Source organism: Suricata suricatta, chromosome 1 (genome assembly GCF_006229205.1).
Source record: "Suricata suricatta isolate VVHF042 chromosome 1, meerkat_22Aug2017_6uvM2_HiC, whole genome shotgun sequence".
Classification (NCBI taxonomy): Eukaryota; Metazoa; Chordata; class Mammalia; order Carnivora; family Herpestidae; genus Suricata; species Suricata suricatta.
In genome coordinates this window covers 138,933,323-138,939,976 of record NC_043700.1, presented here as the reverse complement: position 1 = coordinate 138,939,976, position 6,654 = coordinate 138,933,323, and the positions used below count along the sequence as shown (strand labels likewise).

The 6,654-nt window shown below is 35.5% G+C and overlaps 1 protein-coding gene across 1 annotated transcript in view; it reads left to right on the top strand.

Moving 5' to 3' along the window:
- The window catches only part of NPFFR2 (neuropeptide FF receptor 2), a 68,740-nt gene that overhangs the window by 768 nt on the left and 61,318 nt on the right, over window positions 1-6,654 (top strand). The window lies entirely within an intron of this gene.

The window sequence follows — 6,654 nt, the reverse complement described above, 5'->3', positions numbered from 1 at the left end:
AGCTCAGAGCATGGAACTTGCTCCAGATTCTCTATCTCCCTTTCTCTCTCTGTCCGTCCCTCATTTGTGTTTCTCTCTCTCTCAAAAATAAATCAATAAACTCCCACATTCTTAAATCTTATACTGCAGGCCCCTTAAAGCATATAATAATAGAAGATTACAGCCATAGTACTGATTTCTGCATATGCCAAGCTTTTCCAAACAAAAGCTGCATACTTGAGAAAAAATAAGTATTACAATTTTGACAAACATTCTTATAAGTGGAAGAAGTCTCACTCACCTGTGAAGCTTTTTCAAAAGCTTGCGCCAGGGTCCCACCATGGGAGACCAGTGGGTCTGGGGTTGAGTCTATATATATTTTTGTGATTTTGAGTGAAAATATTTCTCATGACTTCTCAGAGTGGAAAAAAAAATTGGTCCTAACCCACATTGCATTTGCAGCTGTAGACAGAAGAAACCTAATTATCACCTGGGAAAGAGGATATTTAGAAAAAAATGTGACAAGAGGATAAACATTTCTTCAGTCTCAGCAGAACTCCAGTTAAAAGTTGTCTTATTAGAGCTTACCCCTTGCAGACCTAAAACTCAAGAAAGGACAATTTTAAATCAAGAGCTGGCTCTTAACCTTATGATTCCCGTATCCTAGGGGGTGGGGGCAGGGATCTGTCACATACACAACTCTCCCCTTTTCAGAGAGTGTCATATGGAACACCTTTGTCTTTTAGCAAAATTTAGACATTGTTAAAGGTTTCTCCCGTAGTGCCCAGATGTTCCCTGAATTTCCCTTCTTTCCCTTAAGGTAGGGGATCTCATTTAAAGTCTTTACTTAAAATTTTTTTAATGTAAGTGACACCTGAGTGACTCAGTCAGTTAAGTGTCTGACGTTTGATTTCGGTTCAGGTCATGATCTCATAGTTGTAAGACTCAGCCCTGCATTGGGCTCCACACTGAGCGTGAGCCTGCTAGAGATAATCTCTCTCTCCCTCTCTCTCCCTCTCTCTCCCTCTCTCTCTCTCTCTCTCTCTCTCTCTCTCCCTCTCTCCCTCCCTCCCTCCCTACCTCACTACCCCTCTCCCTGCTCACATAGTCTCTCTCTCTAAATAAAAGAAAATAAAATCTTAATTAAAGGTAACTGTTTAAGTTTTTAAATGTTCCATTCCATTTTGTTTCCTGTCCCTGAATTCTTGGCACCCTGATACTGAAGTGAATGTGAGCTTTCTCTAGACACTTACCTTCGGATTGTTTTTTATAAGAGGGCGTGTCAAATTTGTAATAGCACCTTCTCAGCAGTTTATATCCTTACCTCTCCCTTGGCCCCTTACTCGGAATCTCCCAATCATCTCTCTGGAATTGTCTTAACCTCTACAGGTTTGCAAGCTTTTTTCGTTTTTTTGTTTTTGTAGTCATTATATAATTAATTGATATCACAGTACTACTTCAGGCTTAAAAGTCTTTGGCTAGAATCATGTGTCTTTGAGGAGGTTCTCTTTGTCCCCACTTAATTCAGCTGGAATAGCTACCTGAGATGATTTCTGACATGGAGTGCACTTTATGCTCCTTAAAGTGAGCGGCCCTGCAGGTTCCCTCGTAAGTAAGCCCTTAGCTTACCCAAGTACCTACCCTATCGTGAGCTTGCTTTCCTTGAAATTTTGATGATCTAGGTTTTATCAACTTCTAATTAGTGTTTTCCCACACAAGTGAGGCTTTGAAGGTTCTACCATATGCAAAGCCTTCCAGCTGTCTCTGACTTCATCTTCAGGTCCCAGCCTTCTTGTCTTCATTTAGTCCCATCCAGCCTTGAAGGGACCACACTTAGTCCTACTTACAGCTTTTGTATTCACTGCTCTCCCTGCCGGGAATGTTGCCCATTAGAGTTGCATTGGGAGGCATTTCGCCCTGTCAAGTCTCAGGGCTACTGTGCCTCCCCACGCCACTGGTCATCACAGTACCATCTGATGTCCCGGAGCCCACTTGCTCCTGGAGACTACTTCCATTGACTCGTTGACTTGTTTATGATCTTACTCTCCAGACAGAAACGAAGCTCTATGTAAGGAACTCTGTGCTTTCATTTTTACCACTGGTCTCTGTGCCTGCAACAGGGTCTGGCACTTGGTGAACACTCGGCAAATATTTGCTCATTGAAAATTTCATTTCTATCCCCCTATTAGAATTCTCTGCATCTTTTTGCAGGTGCAATCAGGTTGCTAAAACCTCAACCTTAGGCTAGTCCCATTCTTCCTTTCTGCTAATTGTTTTCTCCTTTCCACTGATCCTACCTTAACTAAAAGACCAATCTCTATACATTTTTCCCTTTCATATGGGAGAAAATTTTGAAAAAGCTATTTACTTACCGTTGATTGGACTATTTTAATATACATTCAGGCTTTGTATGTTTGTAAGTATGTATCATTGTATGTTGAATTTTAAGAAAATCTAGGTCTGAGCTAAGAAAATATAAATGCCACATTTACTTTAGATTTAAGTTAAAGATACCCATTCTGTTTTATCACCATGATAAGTTTTCATCTTTAAAAAAATTTTATTTAAAAATAGGTACATATGTAATTTTATATAAATGTCCAAATTATATCTTATAGGCTTCTTATGGTTTCAGGTCTCACATTTAGGTCTTTAATCATTTTGGATTTTGTTGTATTTTTATGGTGTAAGAAAGTGGTCCAGTCTCATTCTTTTCACATGGAGCTGTCTGGTTTCCCCAACACCATGTGCTGAAGAGATTGTCTTTGCCCTATTGTATATTCTTGCCTTCTTTATTGAAGATCAATTGTCCATTTAATTGCGGGTTTATTTCTGGGCTTTCTAATCCATTCTATTGATCAATGTGTCTACTTTTGTACCAGTTCCATACTGTCTAATCACTACACCTTTGTAATATAACTTGCTTTTCTTTTTCAAGATTGGTTTGGCTATTTAGGGTATTTTGTAGTTGCATGCAAATTTTAGTATTGTTTTTCCAGTTTTGTGAAAAAAAATGCTGTTGGCATTTTGATAGCGACTGCATTAAATGTATAGATTGTTTTGGGTGGTATGGACATTTGAAAAATACTTCTTATCCCTGAACATGAAATATCTTTCCATATCTCTATCATCTTCCATTTCCTTTATCGGTATTTTATAATTTTCAGAGTGCAGGTCTTTCACATTTTTAAGCTTATTCCCAGGTATTTTATTATTTTTGGTGTAACTATAAATGGGATTGCTTTCTGAATTTCTTTTTCTGCTGCTTCATTATTGGTGCATAGAAATGCAACAGATTTCTTTATATTAATCTTGTATCCTATAAATTTATTTGTCAGTTCTAATAGTTTCCTGATGGAGTCTTTAGGGTTTTCTATATAGAGTACCATGTCATCTGCAAATATTGAAAGTTTGACTTCTTCCTAACCAATTTGGATGCCTTTTATTTCTTTTGGTTGTCTGACTGCTGTGGTTTGGACTTTCAGTAAAATGTTGAATAAAAGTGAAAGTGAACATCTTTGTCTTGTTCTTGACCTTAGGGAAAAGCTCTTAGAGTTTTAATATTGAATATCAATGTCAGTGGTGATTTTTTCATAGAAGTGTGTCATTATTTTGAGGTCTGTTCCTTCTACACTTACTTTAAGGGTTTTTTCCCCATGAATAATGTACTTTTTCAGGTGCTTTTTCTCCATCTGTTGAAAAGACTCTATGTTTTTTATCCTTTCTCTTAATGATATGGTTATATGATGTTGATTGATTTGTGAACATTGCACCATCCTTACATTCCAGGAGTAAATCATACTTAATCATGGTGAATGATACATGATTAATATATTGCTGTATTTGGCTTGGTAGTATTTTATTACAGATTTTTGCATATTTTTCCTTTAAGATTTTATTTTTAAGTAATTTCTAAACCCAACATGGGTCTTGAACTATAACCCCAAGATAATGAGTGCATGCTTTACTGACAGAGCCAATTAGGCATCCCTGCATCATTTTCATTAGAGATATTGGCCTGTAGTTTATTTATTTATTTATTTTTGTAATGTCCCTATCTGGCTTTGGTATAAGAATTATGCTGGTCTCATAAAATGAATTTTGAAGCTTTCTTTCCTATTTTTCTGAAATAGTTTGAAAAGAATAGCTTTTAACCCTTCTTAATCCATTTGGTAGAATTTACTTTTGAAGGCATCTGGTCCTGGAATTTTGTTTTTGATAACTGATTCAATTTCTTTGCTGATAATTGGTCTGTCCAAATTTTCTATTTCTTCCTGCCTCAGTTCTGACAGGTTATATGTTTTAGGAATTTATCCATTTCTTCTAGGTTGTCCAATTCGTTGGCATGTAATTTTTCATAATATTCTCTCACAATTATTTGTATTTCTTTGGTGTCAGTTGTTATTTATCTTACTTTCATTTGTGATTTCCTTCTCCCTCTCTTTTTAAGAGTCTGATTAAAGGTTTCTCAATTTTGTTGATCTTATCAAAGAACCAGCTCCTGGTTTTATTGATATGTTGTATTTTTTCTTAGATTCTATATCATTTGTTTTTGCTCTAATAATTATTTCTTTCATTTTGCTGGGTTTTAGTTTTTTTTTTTTCTTCTTTTTCTAGTTCTTTTAGGTGCAAGACTAAGTTGCTTGAGATATTCCTTGTTTCCTGAGGTAGACCTGTAATGCTATAAACTTCCCTCTATTCCTGGATCCCCCAAATTGGACTGATCATTGTGTTTTCATTTTCATTTGTCTCCATGTAACTTTTTATTTCCTCTTTGATTTCTTGATTGACCCATTCATTTTTTAGTAGCATGTTATTTATTCTTCATATTTTTGTGCTCTGTCCATAGTCTCTCTTGTGGCAGATTTCTAGTTTCATAGCATTGTGGTCAGAAAAGATGCATGGTATAATTCAATCTTTCTGAATTTGTTGAGACTTATTTTGTAGTGTAAAATGTAATCTACCCTGGGGAATGTTCCATGTGCTCTTGAAAAGAATGTGTATTATGCTCTTTTAGGATGAAATGTTTGAGTATATCTGTTAAGTCCATCTTGTCAAGTGTGTCATTCAAAGCCACTGTTTTCTTGCTAACTTTCTGTTTGGATGATCTGTTCATTGATGTAATTGCTGTTTTAAGGTCCCCTCCTGTTAAATTGTATTACTATCAAGTAATTTCTTTATCATTGTGGTTTTATGTATTTGGGGGCTTCTATGTTGGGTGCATAAGTATTTATAATTGTTATATCTTGTTCGATTGTCCCTTTTATTATCACATAATTCTGTTTGTCTCCTGTTACAGTCTTTGTTTTACAGTCTCTTTTGTCTAAGTATTGCTACCTTTACTTTCTTTTAAAATCCCATTTGCATGATAAATGTTTCATTGTCCTCTCACTTTCCATCTACATGTGTTTCAGTCTGAAATGAGTCTAAACTTCATGTATTAATGGACATATTTTATGAATAAGAAATTACAAAAATATATTAACAAATATATTTACAAAATATATATATTACAAAAATATTACAAAATATAAGTAGCTTAAAGTACAAATAAATATTTGTCATCTTACCAATAATCAAAAACATGTTATTTGGTTTCCATAAAGTTTTACAATTAATGAAAGCCTCCTTTCTGCCCACCTGAGTTTGGAGCTATTTAGAGATAGATGCGGGAGTCAGGCATAAAGATAGCATATCAGCATTCTATTTGAGAATCTGGCTAAGAGCTGTAGGCAAGGTGATTTGCTATAAAAGTTGGTCTTTTTAAAAAAAATTTTTTTTAATGTTTATTTATTTTTGAGAGAGAGAGAGACAGAACATGAGCAGAAGAAGGCAGAGAGAGAGAGAGAGAGAGAGACAGACAGACAGACAGACAGAATCTGAAGCAGGCTCCAGGCTCCAAGCTGTCAGCACAGAGCCCAACACAGGGCTTGAACTCACAAACATGAGATCATGATCTGAGCCGGTCAGATGCTCAACTGACTGAGCCACTCAGGTGCCTCTATAAAAGTTAGCCCTAAATTAGACAGAGTTCCCCACTTCATTTCTCTATCATAGGGAGACCACCCAATTCATTAATTTTTTATGAACACAGAACAAATGCTCCTTATGACAGCAAGTTCCAAGAGAGAGTATTGAAAAGGCCAGAGATGCTTATATTTAGTTTCTTCTCCCAGACTTTCTGATTCTTCACAGAGGAGTGAATGAAGACCCAAGAGGTTGATCTGAAACCAGCTTTCTCTGTGTGGAAATATCAGGAGTAAAGCATTTACCTCTTGGTGGTAGTAATTTGAGTTTTGACTTTTTTTCTTTATAGTTTCCATATTTCATAATGATCATGAACTATTTTTAATCAGAAAAAATAATTCCTAAAATGTAAGTTGCAACAGTAATTTTTCTTGGCGCTGTTTTTTCACCAGTGTTAGTTGAGCCAATCTGTAATATATCTATATCCATGTAAAATTGTAGATCTCATGTGGGGATGAAAAAAAGTTCTCATGGAAAAAATGAACACATTTCTTGGAACATATAGAAGAAAAGTATCCATATTAATGTTTGCAATTGCATGGGGATAGCCTCCTATATGAGAAAGTTATGTTTTAAACAAAGTGATTATTGCCAAAAGATATGAATGTTGAGACTTATAGTACAATACTTTGGTAAGGTGACCAAAAA